The 25,000-nt window shown below is 39.2% G+C and overlaps 2 long non-coding RNA genes across 2 annotated transcripts in view; one reads left to right on the forward strand and one right to left on the reverse strand.

Annotated features, from left to right (window-relative positions):
• Positions 1 to 25,000, forward strand: part of LOC138952911 (uncharacterized) — a 142,118-nt gene that overhangs the window by 99,902 nt on the left and 17,216 nt on the right. The window lies entirely within an intron of this gene.
• On the reverse strand, positions 19,120 to 24,986 carry LOC138953190 (uncharacterized). Its single transcript, XR_011451505.1, has 3 exons — positions 24,194 to 24,986; positions 22,961 to 23,073; positions 19,120 to 19,339 (listed from the first exon to the last, which is right to left on the reverse strand). It is a non-coding gene; the product is annotated as an uncharacterized lncRNA (long non-coding RNA).

The raw sequence follows: 25,000 nt of genomic DNA on the forward strand, positions 1-25,000 counted from the left end.
AGAGAAAGGGGAATGTACGTTCTGGCTCACCGATTCCGACAGACCCTAAATATTAACGCAAAATAGGCTTCTGGACTAAACTTTTACTAAAATGAAACATGCGACAAAATCAGAAAAATACTGCATAAATCCATACAAAAAAAAATACAGTAAAGTAAGGTTGTTTTGAACCAATGCCGGGTCTGTCGGAATCAGTAACCCAGAACGTACATTCTCCCTTTCTCTTATACAACATTCTTAAGCTCAATACGCTCTCTCATTTACAAACTTTACTTCATATGTTCTTTCACTGTTAGAATTATATCTGATACATGCAATGTGACTGTCTAAACGAATAGTTAACTCTTTACAAGTGATTCTATTTTTACTTTTTCTTCCCGTCCTATTTGAATCCCCTTTTTTAAAAACTGCTTTTTCAGATCTTCTATATCGATTGGCTTGTTATATTCAGCTCGTGTTTTTGTTTGAATACTTGCTTTCTTACTTTTGTAGTCATCAAAGTCTGTTTGTATCTGTTTGAATTCTTCGTCAGAAACTTTTGAATCTTCAAGTGCTTTACTGATAGACAGTTTTAGGCTAGACAATTTTGATGATGCAAGAGTGGAAATGGATTCGTGTTTTTCAAGCTTTTTCACAATTTTTTTCATTATAGCTGATGCTATAAATGATAAACCACCAACTGCTGCTGCGACACCACCTAGGATTAGAGAAACTGGAGTCCCTACTCCGGTAGCTAACAGAATTGTTCCCGTTACACCTGCAGCTGATGCAAGGATAGTAGAACCAGTGCTGGCATTAGAAAGGCTGTTGTAAGTTGTTGAGTACTTACGTCTAGCGCGAGAATATTTTTCTAATTCATCTTCTAGTTGTTTTTGTATATTACTAATGTGTGCCAGTCTGAATTGTTGACTTTCTGCTGCACTTTCATCAATATTAGGATAAAGCTTCACACTGCTAGTCATCTTTTTAATGCAAAATATAAAATATTTATCTTAATTCTCACTGGCCAGTGTTTCTGCTAAGCTTTGAAGCTGTTCATTGCTTAACACCTTATCTGTATAGTAGAAAGCAATCAAATCAAGATAAGTAAGATTAATACTTCTTATTTCTGTTAAATTATTTATATCTGCGTTAACAACAACATTTTGGTTTGACGTCTGTTTTTTTATTGTGTTAGAATCCTTTTGAACAGCAATAAATACTCTGACTTCTTCAACATTTAATGGTCTCCAGTTGAGATTTATTCCTCTCATTAGAACAGTGTTTGTGGTTTCTTCCCTTTTCCTGACAACTATATCAAATATCATAGTTGCATTCTGCCCTATTGGAAGCTTGGGTATAAAATCGACAATGGTGTCAGCGTCCTTTTCAACACTTTGTTTTCTGTGAATGAGATAGTTGTTCTTATGGAAAGGTTTAACTGCAACTTCTCCCCTGCTGTTAAACGCAGGAACAAGGCTAACAATTAGTGGTTTAGCATTGATTGACTTACGGAATGTGTCGTCTTTTCCAACAAGAGTGTATGGACTCACAAATTCAAACTTCATTTCCCAGTCAATCTTTTTGATAACAGGACTAAGTACCCATTTTTTATTCTGATGTTTCCACATGTAGAATGTGTCATCGACAATTGGATCAGGTACATTAACATCACGGATTTGACCTAGTTTGAGGAATCTTGGTTTCTTTTCATCGTCGATTTCCTTTCTCTTGTAATGACCAGTGTCTGTAAACTCGAATGCATACACTGCACCAACTTCAGCATTGCTCTCAAAGTCGATAGCGTCTGCTAAATCTTTCAACTCTATAGTTGAACATGCAACAGGATAAGCTATTGTAGGTCCACTCGACATTTTAATACTCAATATTTTATGGAACTATTTCCAATGTAATGTTAAACAAACAATCAACTGGTTGTCCACTTTGATTTTTCAGATCAATGTGTAGGAATTCATGACACCCTTCCTCCAAGTCCTTGAACTGAAGTGTCTTAAATGTTGGCACGTGCATTTTACAAAAAGAGGCATCACTCGGTGGAAGAATCCTAAGCAGATCAGAACGCTGATCATTAAACAGATTATAGGATGTGTTAAGCTCTCTCATGTGAACAAACAGTACACTGTTAACATCCATGTCAATGGGACGTGTTCCCTTGTATAAATTTGTAATTCCAAGCATATCAAGGAGTTTGGTTGGAAACTCAACGTTTACTTCTCTAGTTTTGGGCATAGTAAGAGTAGCAATGAGACTTGCATGATTTAAACTCGCTGTAATACCTACTGGAGCAAACAATTCTTTTTCTAAAGTGCAGAAGTCATAGTAACCATCTTCTACAGAATGTGTTTTACCATTAATTCTAACCCAGTTGTTAGCCTTTTTTTTTACTGATATTATACCAAGTAACCTTGTACATAATTTCATGCAGTGCAACTTTCATTCCTCCATTTTGATTGTTGATAGGGGTTGCAAGTTTAACTGGCACACTAGTCTTCACATTTGTTAGTGTGATAAACATTTTTTATTCAACAACAAAAATGAGTCAGTATAAATTCAACAAAGACGTTAAATACAAAACTGGACCATATTACAATCCAAAGACTATTTCTTTCCATGAGTTGGACTTTGCTGTAACAGAAACACAATCCATTCGCGTTAAAGTGCCTGACCCATTCCATTCTTACCTAAATCCCCCAATCAAAAATGATAGTGTTCCAAAGATGTGGAACTCTCACCCAATTCAGTTCTATCAGAATCAGTTAAACTTTGCAATATTCTGTGCAACCACAGGATGTGGAGTGTCCTATGCAGACCACATGAATAATTCAAACTTACTGACAAAGTGTGTGTACACATTTCACGTTTACTATCAGTGCAGGAGAATCTTGTCTGAACTTCAGGCACCAATGCCGCATGAAAAGAGCTGGAACCCATTCAACAATAGGATAAACATGAAAGTGTATGAGCGTCTCTGCAATGAATTCAATATAGATTTTAAGACCGACTTTAGGCAAAAGCAAGACAAAAACCATGGCATGGGAACACTATATTTATGGGGTGTCCACAGGAGGTATAATTTTGATTACTGGCCAGGTCATACATCTTTTTCTTCAAATGTGCAGGTACAGTTAGGATCAATAGAACAACAGCACCACAATGCATGGACTACTTTTATATTAGACACCGGCAAAGGTTTCACTGGATCAGGTGTTGAAAGGATCAATGAATCTATCCGAACATATGCGTGGTGCTTGCTAGGCTCGCAGGCACAGACACGATCAAACATAATGAGAACAAGCACAGGGTTTGGTGCACAGAAACAGTTGTTATCAAATTTAGAAGATGTCATAAACTCTGCAGTTGATCTGCCTTCCAGCATCAAAAGGTATCAAGACTCTCTCCGTTATGCAAGATCAAAAGTTGACTTTGCTGTTGGTAACGGCCTTTACATGTTACCTTCTGATCTCCAGCTGCAGATTGGAACAATAACAAATTATAACAATGAAATCATTATTGCTAGTGACACCCAGCCGCTTGGAAAGGGTGAAGAACTGAATTCAGAAATCAGAACGATGTTACAGCCATATCACAATGAACAGAAACAAAGCGTGACAAGTGAAGATCGGGCTGCAGGTGAAGATCATTCTGTCACTAGGGATGATCAAGCTGTTAGTATTAGTGATGATCATGAATCGCAGAAGACTGCTCTAGTAATTGGTGGAGTGGGTGTAGGCTTACTTTTGCTTTATTCTCGTTAGCAGAACACCTGCAATTAAAACTATTAGAGTCCAGAGATGTTCAGCCATGAAACCAACAACTTTACCTGCAAAAGATAACAGCCAGCTAACAATTGAACCAATGATTCCTGGAAGTGCATCCAAAGCTTTTGCTGCTAGTTTCTTTAATAGTTCTGCAATGTGTTTGAGTTGTTTCTTTACCCATCCCGGATCAGATGGAGATGAAGGTGAAGGTGGAGGTGGAGGTGTGACAGTGCCACCTGTGAGTGTTAACACTAATGTGCTTATTGCAAATCCTAACGCAGTTAGTATACTAGCTATTGTGATTCCCTGCTCTCTGAAAAGCGTTCTAATTCTTTCAGCAAGAGTTGTGTCTTCGTAAAGGATTCTTTGAATTGTATTTTTTATTCTGCTGACCTGTGTTCTCAGTTGTTCTCTATTGTTACTTAGAACTTCTAACCTTATGGCTTTCTCCTCCTGCAAATCTTTTAAACGCTTAGAAATTCTGTTTTTTACTTCTTGTTCTAGGTTCAAATCATCAGCATCAGCAAGTTTTTGTTTCTCTTTGTTTATATCTTCATCCAGCTGACCTAGTTTTGACAGATTATTTGCTATTTCACCTCTGATGGTTTGTAGTGATTGATTAAGGGCTTCTATTTCTCTCATAGGTAATAGTTCATGTGGAGTCTTCAATGAAGTTTCCTCAGAAAAAGAAGTCTCTATCTCTTGTATAAGTTGATCAGCCTCATCTGCAAGTTTATTAAGATCTTGCAATGGAACAGATTCTATTTGAGTAGCAGTTGGTAGTCCTAGTTCTGCTTGTTGAAGTAAGGAAACAACATGGGAAGGTGATGACCGTGTGCTAGGCACAATATCTAATTGCCTAAGTCGATTAGCAGTAAGTTTTTGTTTTAGTGAAACTTTTGATAGAAACTTAGCAGGATTAGATTTATATGTAAGTTGGACTTTTTCTCCTTTATCGCTAGTTGTATATAAATGATTTGCTTCCATTTTGAACTGGTTTGGATCTAAAACATCAGGTTCTTCTCCTAAACTTTTGTAGAAATCTCTAACTTTACCTTCCAGAAGTTCATGTCGTGCCACCTCATAATGCAGTGAATGATGGTAGGGAACCAAAGGGATTGCTTCGCTCATGTCGTCCGCTGGCTCAAATAAATCTTCAAATCCACCTTCTGCCATTTGTAACTTATTTTTTATTTTGAAAATAAAAAAAGATGGCACAATCGTTCGGTTCTGTTCTTGATCCTTACAGAAGGCTGAAAGAACCTCTCGGGGTAAAAGGAATAAGGCAAACAGTTATAGTTACAAATAATCCTTCTACTATTGATCAGAATGAAATACTTACTGTTAGGTTTCCTAATCTAGGTAAGAACGATGTTATTGTACCAGGCACTGTAAGACTATCATTCAAATTAGAATTAGAATCTGGCTCAGATGAAAATAGGACTTTGGCTTATAATGTAGGAAGAGCAATTGTGAGGAAGATTACTGTCAAACTGGAAGGGCGGGAAGTGATGTCATTGAATAATGCAGATGTTTTTTTAGTTTACGCAGATAATTGGTTGACTGACAATGAAAAGAAAAACAGAGTGTTTCAAGGGATTCAGTCAGACAATGGGATAAAAGTTAGAATAGGAGCAGGAGATAAAGCTGACAACAAAAAAGATAACGCTGTCAATGTTGCTTTTGGAAACAAATTTTGTATTCCACTTGACTTTGAACTCATAAATTCACATCCTCCCTTCTATCAAGGAGCATTGCGTGACAGGCTGTCATACGACCTGACTTTCAATAGTTATGATCGTGTTATGCTTTCACAAGACCCGGAAGCAAAGTATAAGGTGTCTGGAATTTCTTTAGAGTTTGATGTTGTAAACCATCCTGAACTGGCTAGACTTATAGAAAATCAGTACAGTTCTAAGCTGCCTATCTATTATGAAAGAGTGTTGAATCACAGTACACTTTCAAAAAGCCAGGCTGATCCAATCTGGAACATTAACTTGAATACACCAGCTAGGTCAATGAAGGGAATACTTATGTTGTTTGAGGAACCAAAAGATTCATATGAAAGGCAAATAGAAAAGTTTTACAATCCACTAATCAATAGAGTATATTGCACAATTGAAGGGCAGCCAAACCAAATATTTGCATCTGGCATGCTGCCATACCAACACTATGATGAAGCAAGAAAGTACTTTACTGGAGGAAGATTGAAAGACCCAACATCTGATCTTGTGGCTAAAGATCTACATTTACACGGTGTTGGCGTAGAAGATTTCTTGACAAATAAATATGCGTTATGGCTGGATCTCAGAACAACTGACGACAACAAACTGCATGGAAGTGGAAGGCGAATTGAAAACGGATCAGAAGGAATCACAATACAAATTGAAAAGGAAGTAGGGAGTAGTAGTAAATCAGTTAAGATCTACGTGTTTATTGTGTCAGATGCGCAGTTAAACATCTCTGAAAGCAGATTACAGGATATTGTTTATTGAACGTGTTAAAATGAAGTATCTAGATTTTCTTCCAAAAGATCCACACTGTTCTTTGATTTGTGGGGCAACAGGTTGCGGCAAAACAAGATATGTTTTGGATTTATTACAGACTGTTTACATAAATCACTTTGAACACATAGTCATATTCTGTCCAACCATAAAGCATAACAGAACATACAAGGAGAGAAAATTCATATGGTCTGATCAAAATATATTTATTGTAAATCCTTCTGATCGTCTAAATGTTTGCTTGGAGCATTATTTCGATCTTTTTCAGAACACGCCAACACTGTTTATTATTGATGACTGTGCAGCAGAACGTGACATTGTTAGAAAGAAAAGTGCACTAGCAAAGCTTGCATTCAGTGGACGACATGCATTAATATCAGTTTGGATATTAACACAAAAATACAATGCAGTTCTGAAAGACTTTAGAGAGCAACTCAAAACAATAACATTGTTCTATTCAAAGGACCGTGACAGTTTTGAAGAGTGTCTTCGAGAAAATGATGTCATTGAAAACAAACAGGAGAGAGAAAGAATAAAGAATAATCTGAAATCTTCTAAGCACTCGAAACTGGTTTTAAAAACTGATCAACCAGTTCAGTATGTATGTTTGTAGAAATCCTTGCTAAGTTCTTGTCAAGTTCTTACTCAAGTTCTTGACAAGTTCTTACTCAAGTTCTTGTCAAGTTCTTACACAAGTTCTTGTCAAGTTTTTGTCAAGTTCTTACTAAGTTCTTACCCAAGTTCTTACTCAAGTTCTTGTTAAGTTCCTACCTAAGTTCTTGTTAAGTTCTTGTCAAGTTCTTACTCAAGTTCCTACCTAAGTTCTTGTTAAGTTCCTACCTAAGTTCTTACTCAAGTTTAATTACTAGATTTTAATTTTATTCTGCATCAAAATAAAATGAACTGTGATGAATTGCTGATGCAGACTGCTACAGATATTGAAATCTGTGACAGTAGGACTATACCTGATAAAAAAGAAAGATTGTATTCACTTGCTGTTTGTGGAAAAACAAAACACTACCTTGGGCAGCAGTTAACTGTGGAAGAAGTACAACATCTTTCCTCAGAAGATACAGAAAAGTATCATGGACGGTATGAATCAGTGCTTGGTTCTAAGATGGTTAGAAGTATTGGACAGACTGTTATAGGTTTGTACACAAAGATTTTTGGACATTTTACACCTCTCGACTCGGAGGAAGACTTAACACATGATCTAACTCATGACCCTGTTGTTTCCAAGTCCCTCGAATCTCTTGCCTGTGGCCTGTATTATCGATTTGGTGCTTTATTAGTACCATTTGTTGCTGGATTAATTACTTTCAAACACATTAATTTTCAGAATAAAAAAGATGACGGATCAGTTGAAGCAGACAGTGGAGCAGACGAAAATACCAGAAGTGAACACAGTGACAAAGAAACCTGGTAGAGTAGAAGCAGGAAAAAAACTAGCCGAATGGAACAGACAAAAAAAGTTAAATCAAAAGGCAAAGCAGAACATTATGTCTGAAGTTGAGCAGACACCAAACATTCCTGAAGTGACTAAGGTCACACAAACTGATCAAGAATTAAAATCTTCATTTCTATCATACAGAAAAGTAGCTGTAGCAGCTGTTGTTGGAGGAGGTGGATACTTGCTTTACAAACTTTGGCAAGGCAAATATAAAGTGTCAGAAACACCAAAATCAGAAACACCAAAACCAACAAACAAAGCAGTACAAACAATAAAAAAGCCCACAGTAGTACCTGCAGTGGATTCATTTCATATGGAATAATTTTAATATTTTAATTTTGATAACATAAAAATGAGTTCTGAAAAGACAATAGTTAATCTAGTTTATCACGCTGCAGTGATTGGAGGCTTGAGTGTAGGTTACACAATGCTGGGTAAAAGTCTCCTCAGAATGAAACCAGCCGACTTGGGAAAGTTAGACTTCGAAGACGGTGCTAAACTAATTGGTGTTGTGACAGCTTCCTTTGCAACAAAAGACTTCCTGGTGAAGCAAGGAATTATTCCAGAAAATATAAACATGTAAGACAATAAAATGGCTAGCTTGGTTATGATGGTGGGAGGTGCGATTGTAAATGCGCTTGCATTTTCTGGCAGCAACTATTTGTTTTCTAAACTACAAAATGGTGAAGAGAGGGAAAGGCACAACAAAGCCATGGAACAACTGGCGAAAGCACAGGATGAATACGAGAAGAAACGAATTGCGCAGTTAGACTTTATGAATGATAAACTCAGGCAGCAAGGACATGCAAACAAAACCTTTGCCAATGTTGATGCAGCCATTCAAGAATACTATCTTGTAACTGGAAAGAAAATGAAGACAAGTGCTCCTCCAAAACTGGGTGACTTTTATCAGCCTTCAGAAGAGCAGAAGGTGGGCGAGATTGTTTTCATTGTTATTGGTATGGCTGTTGTTTACTTTATTGCGCGTGCTGTCAAATCTTAATATTCTGTCATTTAAAAAACCATGAGTGATGCTTTGTTATCTAAAATATATTATTCCCCAAAAGGATACTGGAAAGGAAGAACTGCTATTGACAAGCTCAGTGACGCAGCAGGTGTTTCTCAAGATATAGCAAAGAAATGGTTGTCAAAGCAGGCAGTTTGGCAGATCTATTTACCTGCACCAAGAAAAATTACACGACCACACTTTGTTAACATTAAACCGAATGACACTCATCAAATAGACCTGCTGTATTTACCGCATGACACAGTCAGAAGGAAGAAATATAAGTATGCACTGACTGTAGTTGATGTTGCAACAAGATACAAAGATGCTGAACCGTTGACAGAGAAAAGTGCTATAGCTACAGCTGTTGCCCTGCAAGAAATTTACAGACGTGGACCACTAAAGTATCCCAGAATGATTCAGTGCGATGATGGTAAGGAGTTTAAAGGAGCTGTCAACCAGCTTCTGTTAAAACATCATGTTACAGTGAAGAGAGGTATTCCAGGAAACCACAGGTCACAGGCTATTGTTGAGAGCTTTAACAAACAGTTGGCAGAAAAACTGTTTTCATATCAGTACCATCAGGAATTTTTGGACACAGAAAGTAAATTGCGTAACACTGAATGGGTCAAAAGATTACCATCAGTACTTAGAGCAATGAATCTGGAGGTATTTAAAGCTACAGGGTTAAGACCAGTTGATGCAATCAAACAGAAAACAATACCCGTTGCTCCAAAGTCAACAACACCAGTGGCATTACTACCTTTCAATCAGAAAGTCAGATATTTATATGCACCCGGTGAAGCTGAGGGTGACAGCAGGAAGCGTGCAACGGATCCAATCTGGAGTATTGACATTCATGAAATCAAGAGAGTAGTAGAGACAAATCCACCTATATATTACTTGAGAGAACCAGCACCGCAAAGAGCCTTTGTAAAAGAGGAATTACAATTAGTTCCACGTGGTACAAATGTTAAATGATTTTTTATTTCAGATTTTATAGTGTTAACAAAAATGGAAGCAACTTCATTTTTTTAATTTATATTTTTATTTTGAGTTATAAAATCAAACTCACAGCGATGGAAGACTCTGTATTAGAATCTTTATCGACAGTATTTGACACCGTTGAATTACAAGTAACGGATCCTCAAAATGTGCAGTCCAGTGTGCAAGACGCCATTGAACAAATTCCAAACAATTTATTGATTGAACCTCCAGTAAAAGTGCAGATAGTCAGTTTAATAAAATACAAAACAGTCAGTGATGAGGTGCTAGAAGTTCATGTTTCAACCAGACAACTAGCACTTAATTCTATGGCAGAATTGAATGGAAACTGGGCAGATGAAATGATGAAACGGTTTGAGCAAGCTGCAGAGGATGCAAAGATGAAAGGATCCGGATGGTCAGAAGGTGAAATTCTAAAAATAGAATTGAAGCTAAGTAAATTTGCCCCCATCAGAGGTAGAAGTTACATACCTTTACCTCCTGCTCTTGTCAAAAAACGTGCTGTGCTGAACATAAAGAATGATGATGACAAATGTTTTATGTGGTGTGTTCTGGCAAGACTGTACAGTGTAAAGAAAAATGCAGAAAGAGTGTCTAACTATCATGCATACAGAAATAAACTTTACTGGTATTGAATTTCCTGTCAGCATTACAAGCATTGACAAATTTGAACAGCAAAACAAACCCATCACCGTAAATGTTTACACGTGGGATGAGGAAGATGAACTGAAACCAGTCAGAATATCAAAGAACTCACCAACGATTGGTGATTGTGATACTAACCATGTTGACATGTTACTAATGACTGATGGTGTAAAATATCATTACACTTTGATTCGTACAATGAGTAGACTGATGGCGAGCACAAGCAATCACAATAGTAAACAAGACTTTTGTAGGCGATGTCTCTTGCGTATTCCATCAATTCATGCAGCACTTATACACAAGCAACATTGTAAGAGCGTTGATGATGCGGTTGTGAAGTTAACAACACCACCGCCAGACAGCAAAGTGTATTTTAAGAATGTATGCAAACTACAGAAAAGTCCTTATGTTGTTTATGCTGACTTTGAATCTATCATTGTGCCATATGAAGGACCTTTACCAAAAGACCTACCTAAAACAGTAACTCTAAGTAATCATCAAGTCTGTTCATATGCATTTATTGTTGTTAGTTCAGATGGTAAACATTCTAAACCGCAATTGTACAGAGGACCTAATGCAGCAAATGAACCAAGTGCGAAATGACTGCTCCAAACAACTGAATCTTTCAGACATTGTTATGAAACCTGAAGACCAAGAACAGTTTAACTCTACCACACAGTGTTGGATATGCGAACAAAGTCTAACACCAAACACAGACAATCCAATAGTAAGAGATCATGATCATGTAAGTGGGCAGTTCCGAGGAGCAGCACACAGCAAATGTAATCTACAATTAAAGTTTGATCCTAAGACTTGGAAGCTTCCAATCTTCTTCCATAACTTGCGCGGTTATGATTCACATCTGATCATGCAGGCAGTAACTGATGAATACAAAGCAAGATGCATTGCGCAGTCTTCAGAAAAGTACATGGCCTTTACTCTGAATAGTTTATACTTCTACGATTCTGCTCAACATCTGATGGGAACACTTGAGTCTTTATCTTCATCACTAACTGCTTTCCCAATCACATGTAAGTACTTTAACAGTGACTTAGTTAGAAAGGGAGTCTATCCATATGAATACATGGATTCGTGGGAGAGGTTTGATGAAGATGAGTTACCACCAAAGGATGCTTACTTCTCACGGCTGAAGGGTAAAGGTATAAGTGACGAAGACTATGAACACGCTAAGACTGCATGGAATAAATTAGGATGTAATACAATGGGTGATTATCATGATCAATATTTGTTGGCTGATGTTTGTTTACTTGCAGATATATTTGAGAATTACAGAAGAACATGTATGAAGCACTACAATCTAGATCCTTCACATTACATATCTGCACCAGGCATGAGCTGGGATGCATTTCTTAGATTTACAGGAGTAAAGATTGACTTGCTATCAGATCTACCTACACTTCAGATGATTGAAAATGGACTACGTGGAGGAATCAGTATGGCTTCACACAATTACTGCAAAGCCAACAACAAATACTTGGACGACTTTGATCCTATGAAACCTTCTAATTACATCATGTATCTAGATGCAAACAATTTGTATGGTTGGGCAATGTGTCAGACGCTTCCACTTCGGAACTTTAAGATCTATTCAGGACCATTTTCACAATGTGTTGTGATGACAATATTAAAAGCAGGCCCAGACAGTCGAAAGGGATGGATACTAGAAGTTGACTTAGACTATCCACTATCACTTCATGATCTACATAATGATTATCCTTTAGCGGCTGAGAGGTTAAAAGTAAACCCAAGAGAACCTCCAAAGCTGGTGCCCAATCTGTTTCACAAAAAGAAGTATGTGTGTCACTACAGACTGTTACAGTTTTACATTAGACATGGATTGATTTTGAAGGCTGTTCATCGTATAATTTTATTTGATCAAGAACAGTTTATGAAACCTTACATCATGAAAAACACAGAACTGAGAACCAAAGCCGCTGATGCATCAGAGAAAGACTTTTTTAAACTGATGAACAACAGTTGCTTTGGTAAGACAATGGAAAACCCACACAAGAGAAAGGATGTTAGACTTGTTACAAGAGAAAATGAGGCCATCAAGCTGACATCCAAACCACAGTATCAAGACTTTAAATACTTTCATGAACAGCTGTATGGTATCTTAATGAAAAAACTTGTAGTCAAGCTTGACAAACCAGTATTCATAGGCTTTACTGTGCTAGAGTTGTCAAAACTGTTGATGCTTGAGTTTTTGTATGATTATTTGAAACCAAGATATCCCAAATCGAGAGTACTTTACACAGACACAGATTCATTCTTACTTGACATTCCAGCGGATGACATTTACAAAGATCTAGAAGCTGAAAGTCCTGCAGTAAAAGGAAAAGATTCTTTTTATGACACTTGCGACTACCCTAAAGAATCACCATTGCACTCAAATGTTAACAAGAAGGTTATTGGAAAGATGAAAGATGAAATGAATGGGAAGATAATTAAGGAGTATGTTGGATTGCGTGCAAAGATGTACAGTGTTGCAAGTGAGAAAGGGGTGGTTAAAAAAGCAAAGGGTGTAAGCAAACAGGTTGTAAAGTCGAGCATATCGCATGATAACTACAAGGAAGCACTGTTTCAGAAGCGAGTGTTTCACCATGACAACCCTAAGATCAGTTCCACGCTTCATCAGATCAACACAACTATTGTAAACAAGAAATCTTTAGATGCTAATGACACAAAGCGCGTTTATTCATCACCAGAATATTCTTATGCAATTGGCCACTGGAGAACAAACGCGACTCCAAATAGTCTGAGTGTGTAATAAGAATTTTTGTCAATCGGGAAAACCCGCTATGACAGCTTTGTTTTGACTGCAGCGGGGAAGAGAACGTTGCTTGTGAAAGGGGAGTGTTTGTGAAAGGGGAGAAGGCTTTGTTGAGTTTCAAAGCAGCCACCAAGTACACTTATCAAAAGCTTGAATCAAATAAACAAGTCAATTGAATAAGTTAACACTCGGCGGCCGCCCGAAGGCAGCCTTTGAAGCGAAGCGAAGCGAAGCGAAGCAGGGTGTTGACCTATTTTGGCGCAACTGGCAGTTGCGTGACCTGATTGCAGTGTTAGCTCTAACTCTTTTTTCCTACTCTTGTGATTGCTGTTGATGTATATTTGGAACCATTGACGTCACTTTCTCAGCCCAATCGCGAAGCAGGGTGTTGACCTATTTTGGCGCAACTGCCAGTTGCGTGACCTGATTGCAGTGTTAGCTCTAACTCTTTTTTCCTACTCTTGTGATTGCTGTTGATGTATATTTGGAACCATTGACGTCACTTTCTCAGCCCAATAAAGCCTGATATCCTCATTCTTTTCAAACATGGTTTTGAGTTCTTTTCTCATGTTGAAGACTTCATAAAAAGACATCCCAACTGTGCTGAATTTGGCTCTGTATGGAAATAGTAAACGGGCAATCTCCCTCAATCTCCGTGCATACGTAGAAGAAATTTTAACGTTTCTTTCCAACCAGCCATCCCAGGTCTCATTATGAATGCCTTGTTCTGCTTCATAAAACTTAAATGCGATTTCTAGAACCATTCCATATTGCAAATTGAAGCCCATTGAAGTTGCCTCCTGTCTTTGTATGTGTCTATATCCCTCAACTAACTTTTCAATGGCACTTGCTGATGATGTGATATCTTCCGGATTAAAAAAGAACACTTCCTTCCTAACTTTCATGCTTACATCAACAATTTTTGACTTTAAATATTCGTGGAGTTCATTGAACGTCATTGTTGTTTTGGTTTTCTTTGGTTTTCCTCCATACAAATCTGAAAGTTTCCGTTTTGGGCGTGAAGGAAATTTAGGTAGTTTTCCACTCGGAGATGGCCCTTCATTTTTCATTTGCGATAATACTTCAACAAAATTGTTGAGGTAACTGAGGTGCTCTTCAATAGTTAAAAACTGCTCAGAATTCCATTCACTCAATGATTCCGGTATATCCATAGTTGGTGAATGTAAAATTAAAGTTGATGACTGTGTTGAAAAATCTAATAGATTTTGATGAGCAACTTGTGATTCAAGAATTTCTCTCTCTAATTCTTCAGAAATGCTATCTTGAGACATAAATATTTAGCAAATATAGTGACAGTAAAAACACTTCTCTCACAGAAAACACAACTGCACGGCAGGCGAGTCCGGAATGAAATGGCAAAATCACTAGGCTATGTTACTATCAACAGACAGTGGTGGGCGGAAGTGACGTAACTGTTGCTATCACATAATTTAATCTTGTCTTGCCATTGGAGGAATATAGAGCAGGCCTGGCCTGGATCAAAACACACGCTGGCTGGTTTCCTTCCCAGATCAATACGGTAGTGTTGGGCTTGGCTACGAAGGGCAGATTGGATTAATATTTCAATGGAAACTAAATTTAGCGTTGTATGAGAGAAAGGGAGAATGTACGTTCTGGGTTACTGATTCCGACAGACCCGGCATTGGTTCAAAACAACCTTACTTTACTGTATTTTTTTTTGTATGGATTTATGCAGTATTTTTCTGATTTTGTCGCATGTTTCATTTTAGTAAAAGTTTAGTCCAGAAGCCTATTTTGCGTTAATATTTAGGGTCTGTCGGAATCGGTGAGCCAGAACGTACATTCTCCCTTTCTCTGTTGCACTTTCCATTTCTGCACATAGTTTTATTAAAACAGTCAGTACTTTAGAAAGGGACATAACTCTTGGACTCCGGATATAACATCACCCGCGCGTAAAAGTGACGTTATAACCGATGAACCGGATACAGCGTCACCGCGTATAACGTCGCTCAAAAAAATCCCCCGAGGGGTGACGTAATATCCGGAGTCGATTGTCAACATTTTGGTTCGTGTCCTCTTTTCTCAGGAATACTTCTTGTCACGAAAACAGAACAGAACGAAATTAGTACAGCTGTCAAATATAATCAGCCAGAAGGGGGTGGGGGGGGGGGGGGGTCTTTTGAAGTGAGGACTTTGCTTATCAAACGAGCTTTACAACGAGTAAAAATAACTTACAAGAACGTCTCTCGCCCCCACACTTCTTCCCCACAAAATTGCCCCCCACCCCCTGTGTGGGGGTGATCTCTCATAAGATATAATGGTGTTCCGTAAAAAATACAACTGTTTTATTAATGTAATCCATCTACATGCACTGACCACCGTGCACTGACCACCATACACTGACCACCATGCACTACAACACAAGTCAGAAAATAGTCAGACTGCCAACATTCCAAATCCCAGAATAAAAAACAGAAATGTTAGTTGATGGTGCTTTACTTTTTCCCAAAGCAAGATATACCGAGTAAAACAACCCGATGGTCCTGGCTTATACTGGACATACAGAAAGTATGAGTATAAGTATGAGACAACTAAAACAACCCACTGGTCCTGGCTTATACTGGACATACAGAAAGTATGAGTATAAGTATGAGACAAATAAAACAACCCACTGGTCCTGGCTTATACTGGACATACAGAAAGTATGAGTATAATTATGAGACAACTAAAACAACCCACTGGTCCTGGCTTATACTGGACATACAGAAAGTATGAGGATAAGTATGAGACAGCTAAAACAACCCACTGGTCCTGGCTTATAGGCCTACTGGACATACAGAAAGTATGAGTATAAGTATGAGACAGCTAAAACAACCCACTGGTCCTGGCTTATACTGGACATACAGAAAGTATGAGGATAATTATGAGACAACTAAAACAACCCACTGGTCCTGGCTTATACTGGACATACAGAAAGTATGAGGATAAGTATGAGACAGCTAAAACAACCCACTGGTCCTGGCTTATACTGGACATACAGAAAGTATGAGTATAAGTATGAGACAGCTAAAACAACCCACTGGTCCTGGCTTATACTGGACATACAGAAAGTATGAGTATAAGTATGAGACAGCTAAAACAACCCACTGGTCCTTATACTGGACATACAGAAAGTATGAGTATAAGTATGATACAAATAAAACAAAAGACTGAGTGTGTGTTCGCTGTGTTCTTTGTGGCTAACCATCGTCTGCGAGTCTTCTATTTGTTGGTGTGTGTCATACTTGTCTGTCTGTCTGTCTGTCTGTCTGTCTGTCTGTCTGTCTGTCTGTCTGTCTGTCCACTGTACAGACTATTAGATTGCATAAACACAAAGCAAACCAGAGCTTCTTTTGCAACGGACACTGACTCCACACAGTCTTGGTTTCCAACAAAATCTGTCACCATGTCTTAAAGGCTGCCATACTCGTAGCGTTCATTAATTAATATTGTTTACATGTGCCAATCAATGTTATAAAACTGTACCTAAGGGGATATAATAACTATTGGCTGTAGCTGACGTCCTCCCTTTTCATGTGTCAGCAACTACTTTGAACAACACTCTCCACATACATCCGCCATCTTTAATCATAATACATACACTGATGTGCATCTCAGTGTTCCCAGGAGGTTTGAGTTGATACTGTCAGTGTCTCTCAGTGATACTGTTTTCTGGTGACCATGTCACTGTGCACAACAATAAGACGATACCTGTTCATAAGATGCCGGGTTTCAGCGTCCGTCCAAGCCTGTTTCTTGTCGGGAAAATGAACAGAGTGCCACCACCCTTCACACAGTTGCGTCAGATAATACGAACAATGCGGGTCACATGAGTCGTTTATTCATTGTGGGAATTCCCACTGATCTAATAATATTGGTTATTTTGAGATCAGTGGGAATTCCCGAAGCGGCACACGTTCTGTTCGATAGCACTGCGGAACATTTCTCAGGAGTGTGGAGCAATCAAGAAAATCGACCTTCAACGATTGATATCAACACGTACACGAAATCAAGAAAGTTTATTTTTAAGAATTACAAAAAATAAAAATAAAATAGAATAAAGAGCATTGCAATTGCAAGCGTGCAAAACTGTAATCTGACGGCCAAGAGCAAAGGGAAGCAATAAGGTCAATCGTTTTTATCATCAAATAGGCCCAGTTGTGTCCCTTACACCGCATGTTTCCATCGTCGTGTTTACTTGTGGGGGAGGGGGGGGGGGGGGTATGTGTGTGGATAGCGAGTTCAGTGAAAGATGACCACATCACTGCGGAACATTCTGAAACGTGAAATAAGTTTATTGCACGCTGCTGTTTCTCAGTAGCGGGGACACAGCCAAGGGAAGCCATAGGTGCATGTTTAGAACATTGATTCTTCTTCTTCTTCTTGCGTTCGCCGTCACACCATCAGTTTAGTCTGCGAGACAAATGACGTCGTGGCTTCCAGGTCAGTTGTCTGGTCCCATAGAGTTTGGTGCGGAGAGGGACTGATGCTGGCCACACTTTGTCTCTGATTGGTTTAAGTTGGGGGCATGTCATTAAGACATGTTCTGGAGTCAGAAGATTGATAAAACAAGACGAGTAAACAGGCACATACAAGGACGAAAATTTATTTTTAAACTGATGCGAACGGGCCACTAGCAAAAGGGAAGCAATCACGTAAATCCATTGTCAAAAACGCGGTCGCTTCCCTTACACCATGTTTTCTTTTGTTTTAGTCTTAACTTTGTATCCTAATTATCATACTCAGGGCCGGACCCAGGGGGGGGGGGGGGGGGGGGAGGGGGGGGGGGGCGGGGGTTCCAGGGGTTCCGGAACCCCACCCCTGGAAAAAGCATGTACCTTGCTTTGACTTTTACTAGTTTTAGCACCAAAACAATGCTGCTCTTAACCAGAGATACTGTAGCAAGGGGATCGCCAACTCTGCGCGCGCCGCTACATAATACTGCTTGCGGGGTCTCGCACAGCGCCAAATAACGCGAAGTGTGCCCAGCTTACTTCCGGTGAAGCAGAAATGGATGGACCTCTGCTCGATATTATATCTAGAATTGTTCAGGTTGGTTGTTATTTTTATCCTCCTAGTGGTTAAATCGAAGTTAACAATGGTAATATATATCTTAAGTGGATGCATTGTTTGTTCTTCAGCATTCGAGATGGTAGTGAAACGCGGAATTTCGAGTTTTAATCGCCACAGAAAAACGTAAACACTGAATCGGTGAATGCGAGCGATCGACATCGTTTTCGAAGCTAGACTACTGGGTATTTCTCTGTGTTGCTCCCAGTGATGAATTCGAAGTTAATACTAGAAATAAGTATTTCTAATGAACCCGATCAAACCGTTTGTTTACTTTAGCATAAGAAATGGTATTATCACGCTGATTTTTTAGATCTAATCGCAACATGAAAACGTAAAACATTTGAAAGATCGACATCGGGTTTGGAGTCTCGGTACTCTTAAAAATTATTAAATAAAATCATAAGAATGACATTGTCTGTTTCTAAAAGGTATTCCTGATTCCATTTGAAGTTGAAGCTGTTGATCGATTATGCGATTGATTTATCTTCAGGAATCCGAACAAGAAGATGACAGGCCTGAACCAAGACCAAAGACCACAGGAACAACACTAGTAAGTGTGTGTGCGTCTGCATGCGCGTGTGTGTATGAGAGAGAGAGAGCATTAATGAAGCATACGAATGTGAGAATTCAGTGTGGCAACCTTAGTTGTTTATATAAAATATTAGAAAATGAATGCGGATTTTAAGTTTAATATTCAATTTGAAGAAGCTTTCAGATGTTTATCAAGTATTTCATTGATTTTGTGATTTTGTCTTCAGGATCCCACACAAGAAAATGTCCTGCTGGAATCCAGGCCAAAGACCACAGGAATAACTCAAGTGTGTGTGTTTGTGTTACAAAGAGAGAGAGAGAGAGAGAGAGAGAGAGAGAGAGAGAGAGAGAGAGAGAGTTTAACATGCACACTAATCGATTTCATGCATACTTGCAAGCATTCATCATTTCATGCAGCATCAACAAGTGAGAATTCTGTCTGGCAACTTTAATTGTGAAATCTAGAGTTCCAACACTAAGGCTATCCTTTCCAACATCTTCTAGTGTGAAGTAGTTGACTCTCAGGACTTCTGGTGGGGGCTGGCGCCGAACCTGTAATTATAAAAATGCAACAGTGATGAGTGAATCTAGCGGAAAAGGAAGACCTTGATAAAAGTACCGTAAACTACCTTGTATACGCCCAGTATCGAGTAAACGCCCACCCCCCTAGTTTTGGTCAAATTATGCGCACAGGGTACGGTACCTGGTAAACGCCCAGCCCCTATTTTTTTTACGCCCACCCCCTATTTTGTATCATTACATGGGTGCAACTCTGCCGGCTACACGCAGGCAACCGGTTTTTGGTTTCATCGGCTGCCGGCAGTGCCGGATTTTGAAAAGTTGATGAGCATAATAATGATTCATGAATCACTAAGACTAGTAAGAGAGCACAAATGTTAGGATGAATAGTATGGTTTACTTTGTATGTTTTTGTTCCAGGAGAGGGTTTTTTTGTGCATTTTTAATACTAAAAAAGCTTCAGCTTATGGGGGGCGAAGCCTCCCAGACCCCCCCAACGAGGCGCTGCCCCTGTACCCCGCCCAACTTTTGCAGGTTTTTGGAATTTCCCAAGTTGCACCCATGTCATTAGAATTTAGACTTAGAGTAAGGTGAAATTAACAAGATTATTAAGTGTGCTGTTGTTGTTTTTCAGAAATTGAAAATATTTCGCGCGCGCTGCAAAGATCTCAGTGTGACAAGATGCCGCAAATGATTTCCTACACATTGGAGTTTAAACTCTCAGCGCTAGAGCAACTGGATAACAATGGAAGTGTTTCACAAATAGCACGTGAGTCAGTTAGTACCATGATAAGTAGAAGAGACCTTGACATGTGCACTTTTAAATGCAACACCTACTCGCCCTTGAATGTTGGTATGTGTTAAAATGGGGGTATGAATTTTAGCTCAATTGGTAAAGCACTAGACTTTGGTGTCCAAATTAAAGTATGGGTTCAAATCCAGGGTGGTCACCCTTTTGTGCAGAATTTGGTTTCGCTTACAATTTTTATATCTGACGGGCGCAGTGGCATGGTGGTAAGCCGTCGGCCTCCTGGGTAGATCCAGCGATAACATTCGCAATCACGGTGTTGGCTTGTTTCATAGTATGATTGTGTGAAGTGGTTGTCTCCCTTGGGTTGTTAGCACAAACAAATTCAGAACATAAATGGATTTATGGGAAACCATAAATATAATCTATGTGAAGGAATGGTTGGCAAGAGTAGTGAACTGTTGAGGAATTCTCGTTTCGTACCCAATCCGAAAATGTCATACCATCATTTAAATACCCATAAGGCAATGCTTCCTTCCACCTACAACATGTCAACAAGAAAGAACGCGTCCACTCAGTCCGCAAAGTTTTCCACCTCAATTTCTTGAATTGTTGCTACTGTCAGGAGGCCGGTTCTGCAAATTGAGTGCAAGGGCACATTTGGTGGCTTGCATTTGGTCTGCAGATAAGGCTGGTTACAATATCGCAAGATTGTTTTTCAATTGATATGTTAATAACACATAAGGTTCTGCCGATACTGACAACAATGTATATATTAATGCTTTTGTGGATAACAATTATGGGCATGATAACCTTTCTACAAATTGACTGTAACGGCACATTTGGTGGCTTACAATAGGTCTGTAGATGGTGCAACGTATTACCATGGAAGAGAATGCCCATTGTTCATTTTTGTTACTGGCATGTGCTGTCTAAAAACAATGCACATGTTGGGTTTTGGGTTGTTTGTTTGTTTTGCGATACCTAGTAAGGCGCAAGATAACCTTATACAAATTCACTGTAAGGGTATATTTGGTGGCTTACAGTGGGTCTGTAAACAGGGCAAGTGAGGGCCAATAAAAGTGTTTACAAACTTTTTTCCTGCTGTACATACAATTTGAGGGCGTTTTACCGCCAGTGATGTAAAAAGAGGGGAAACTTGGTCCCCAGTGTGTAAAACAAATTTCGATGATGGTGATGTAAATAATGTTGCATTAACCTGTAAAACAAATTTCAATGATTGTGATGTAAATAATGTTGCATTTAACCTGCTGCCAGGTGACTGTAAGGCAGCTAGTATTTATTGTGAGAAGGCCGGTGTGATATAATAAGGGAGGCAATTGTCCATCTAGTCGACCGGATACTCTCACAATTTCGGGTACTTTATAATAACATGTTGCCTCGGATGAGATGAAAAACCGAGGTCCCTTCGTGTACACTACATTGGGGTGTGCACGTTAAAGATCCCACGATTGACAAAAGGGTCTTTCCTGGCAAAATTGCATAGGCATAAATAAAAATGTCCACCTAAATACGTGTGACTTGGAATAATAGGCCGTGAAAAGTAGGATATGCGCCGAAATGGCTGCGATCTGCTGGCCAATGTGAATGCGTGATGTATTGTGTAAAAAATTCCATCTCACACGGCATAAATAAATCCCTGCGCCTTGAATATGTGCGCGATATAAATTGCATACAATAAAAATTTTAAAAAAATAAATCCCTGCGCTTAGAACTGTACCCACGGAATACGCGCGATATAAGCCTCATATTGATTGATTGATTGATGATGATTATGTATCCAAACAATTTGGTGCTAAACAGTATGCATTTTTGATTGATGATATACAAATACGTTGGTTTTCTTAAAAATGCAGTCGCTGGGTAGATCCAGCGACAACATTCGCAATCACAGTGTTGGCTTGTTTCATAGTATGATTGTGTGAAGTGGTTGTCTCCCTTGGGTTGTTAGCACAAACAAATTCAGAACATAAATGGATTTATTTTATGGGAAACCAAAAGGTAAGTTGTCACAAATATGTCGACCCAACGGTCTTTTAAGTGCACAGCCACAGACAAGTAAATCAGCCAAGCTAAGTTCTTGTTGTTTATTGTTTGACTCTGCGCTTAAAAGACCGTTGGGTCAACATATGTAACGTAAAATTGTCAATAACAACGTTCCAACAACTTTCCCTTCTTGTTTTTTTAAGTTAAATACTTGGTTTTTTTTTTAGTAATAAATTCATAATATCATCCAAACTGTTGATAAATGATAGAAATAGAATCGTGACTGAGCTACAGAACACCTCTAACAACAACATGGTTGTCTTGTAGCTGTAAAACTGCACTCCTGCAAAATAGGTACAGCTTGTAAATGTAATTGTAGACTGACGGGCGCAATGGCTTGGTGGAGAGACACCGGCCTCCAAAGCGGAGGGTTGTGGGTTCAAATCCAGGCAGCGCCTGGTGATTTCAGGTGGATATTTTCCCGATCTCCCGATCAACTTATGTGCAGCCCTGCCAGTGCCTTATCCCCTTCGTGTGTACAAGCAAGCACAAGACCAAGTGTGCACCAAAAAGATCCTGTAATCTATACAGAGTTCGGTGGGTAATAATAGAAACACGAAAATGCCCAGCATGCTTCCTCCGAAAGTGGCGTATGGCTGTCTAAATGGCGGGGTAAAAACGGTCATACACGTAAAATGTTTAGCCCACAAACGCAGAATTAGTAATTGTAGACTGTGTACACTGAAAACAAAGTCAAACACATGACAGTGGAACCCCTTTTTTAGACCTGATTTCTCTATTTAGATTCTTTTCAGACAGGAGAGGATGAGGAAATCTGACATACTGGGGGTTCTTTAAAAGAGGGGTCCACTGTATGTACAATTAAACCATACACTTACCGGTAGTTTCCGAAGCTGTGGTTGAGGCTGTGGTTGTGGCGTTTTAACAGATTTGACTGGCCTACACAGTGTTGGCAAACTTCCAGGTGTGAGTCTCATGTGGCCCTTGGGAGCTGTAAAGAGGCAAACAAGAACAAATAAATTTTGATTTTATTTACTTATTGATCGATTTGAAAGCTATTGTAGTTGGTACACATAATAATTAAGATGAAATCATGACACACACAAATCTTAAATTATCATAATTATTACTATCACTGTATCAGTATGAAAATTATGATGTAGTATACTGCAATTCATTATCACGTGTAAAGCTATGATATCTTTTTTTCTGTGTAATGTTGCACAATCAGTATGCCTCGCGTTGTGTTCAAATCCATGTGCTAACTAGTATTACTAGTAACACTACTGGCTGACCTTGGTATTTATAGGAAACCCAGTGTTTTTTAGTGTGCTAGATCGTTACCCTACTAACGTGGTGTGTGATTTAGATTAAGGTGAGCAGACGCAGAAGTCAGAACATGTAATCTTGAACTTTGCTAAAGCCTCAGTTCAGCATTGTAAATTCATCACATTCACAGTCAAGTAGCATATTTTACTTATTTTTGATGCAAGTCCCTGTACTTAAAGAATATTTGTCGTGAATATAATTGATAGATTGAGCTCCAAACTTAAGCAAAATAAAGTCATTTAGACATTTAATCGACAAAAATGATGAGAGAATGCCTACGTGCAAAATTGGAGGCTTAAATGCCACTAAATAAAAATAGTGAGCAATGAATTTACAATGCTAAAGTTCAAGATTATAAAGCAATTCGCTCATGCTCTTACAATGATATCAACATAGTTACATTAACTGGTTGGAAACAGTTACATGGTAATGGTTTTATTTGAGCAAGAACTTGTTCAGCACTGCTCTTAATCCTGCACAGCTGACCTCTCTCCAAAGTCTGCACTCAGTGACCGCTGCTGGCTGGCTGGCTGGCAGCGAAGTATGGGGGTGGGGGTAACAAGGGGCAGGTGGGGTTGACCTAGTGGCACTCTGGGCTAGTATTAGTACTGCTCTCCAGCTACTGCATCACATTGACATTGCCAGTGTTCGATTACTCACAGTCACACAGAAATTCGGGCTGATTTCTGTCTTCCTTCGGAAAGCAGTACGACGCTAAGCGCTAAACATACTCTGCAAACCATTGCGCATTCAAAAACATCTGATATCTGATATATACTCACTTGTGTGGAAGCAAGATTGCAGAAAGTGTCGGGAACAAATGTTGGCAGTGTCTGGGTTGAACCCTTTCGACCGATCTTTTGCAAAAGTTGACTTCTCCACTCATCGTTCACACCTTTCTTAGGCACTTTGAAGAAAGATAGTCCACGATTGATGGTCCGTTTAGCTGGACAATTCACAAGTGCACAATTTGAGCCCATGGTGAGCGCGGTCTGCTTTATCCAAATTTCCAAAAACGTATCCGAATCTCCGCTGCAGAGAAACGAGCACGTTGTGCGTCTGACAGGCTCCGCTTGATTGGAATCCGGGCGATCGCCCGGGTGCGCCCGGGTGAAGTATTTTCAATCAAGTACAATCGGGTCATGAACCGGCTTAAGCCGGCGGGCTAGCCCGCCTCGCCCGACCAAAACACATCGGCTGATGCGATATCAAAATGGCCGCCACGGGTGGAAAGTAAGTGAATCTTTTACTTCTGAAGAGAAAGTTGTACCTTCAGGCCGTGTTCACGCTTCTGTGCTTAATTATTGGGTTGAATCTAAGTACTCGTGATTGTTTAAAGTGTGTTTTGGGGCTTAGATAGGATTCATTGAAGTAATTTCAAGTGAAGTTGAATGTGAATCGATGACGATTCCATGCAGATGACTTGTCAAATGACAAGATCACAACAGCAACAAATTGGCAGCCATGTTTATGGCCCGATTGCGCTTGATTGGTACTTTAGATCAAATCGCCCGCGTCACGTGGCGGGCGATCGCCCGGTCGCCCACTTTGAATCCCAATCAAGCGGAGCCACTATTATCTCTGAACCG

This window comes from Littorina saxatilis, linkage group LG17, assembly GCF_037325665.1.
Source record: "Littorina saxatilis isolate snail1 linkage group LG17, US_GU_Lsax_2.0, whole genome shotgun sequence".
Classification (NCBI taxonomy): Eukaryota; Metazoa; Mollusca; class Gastropoda; order Littorinimorpha; family Littorinidae; genus Littorina; species Littorina saxatilis.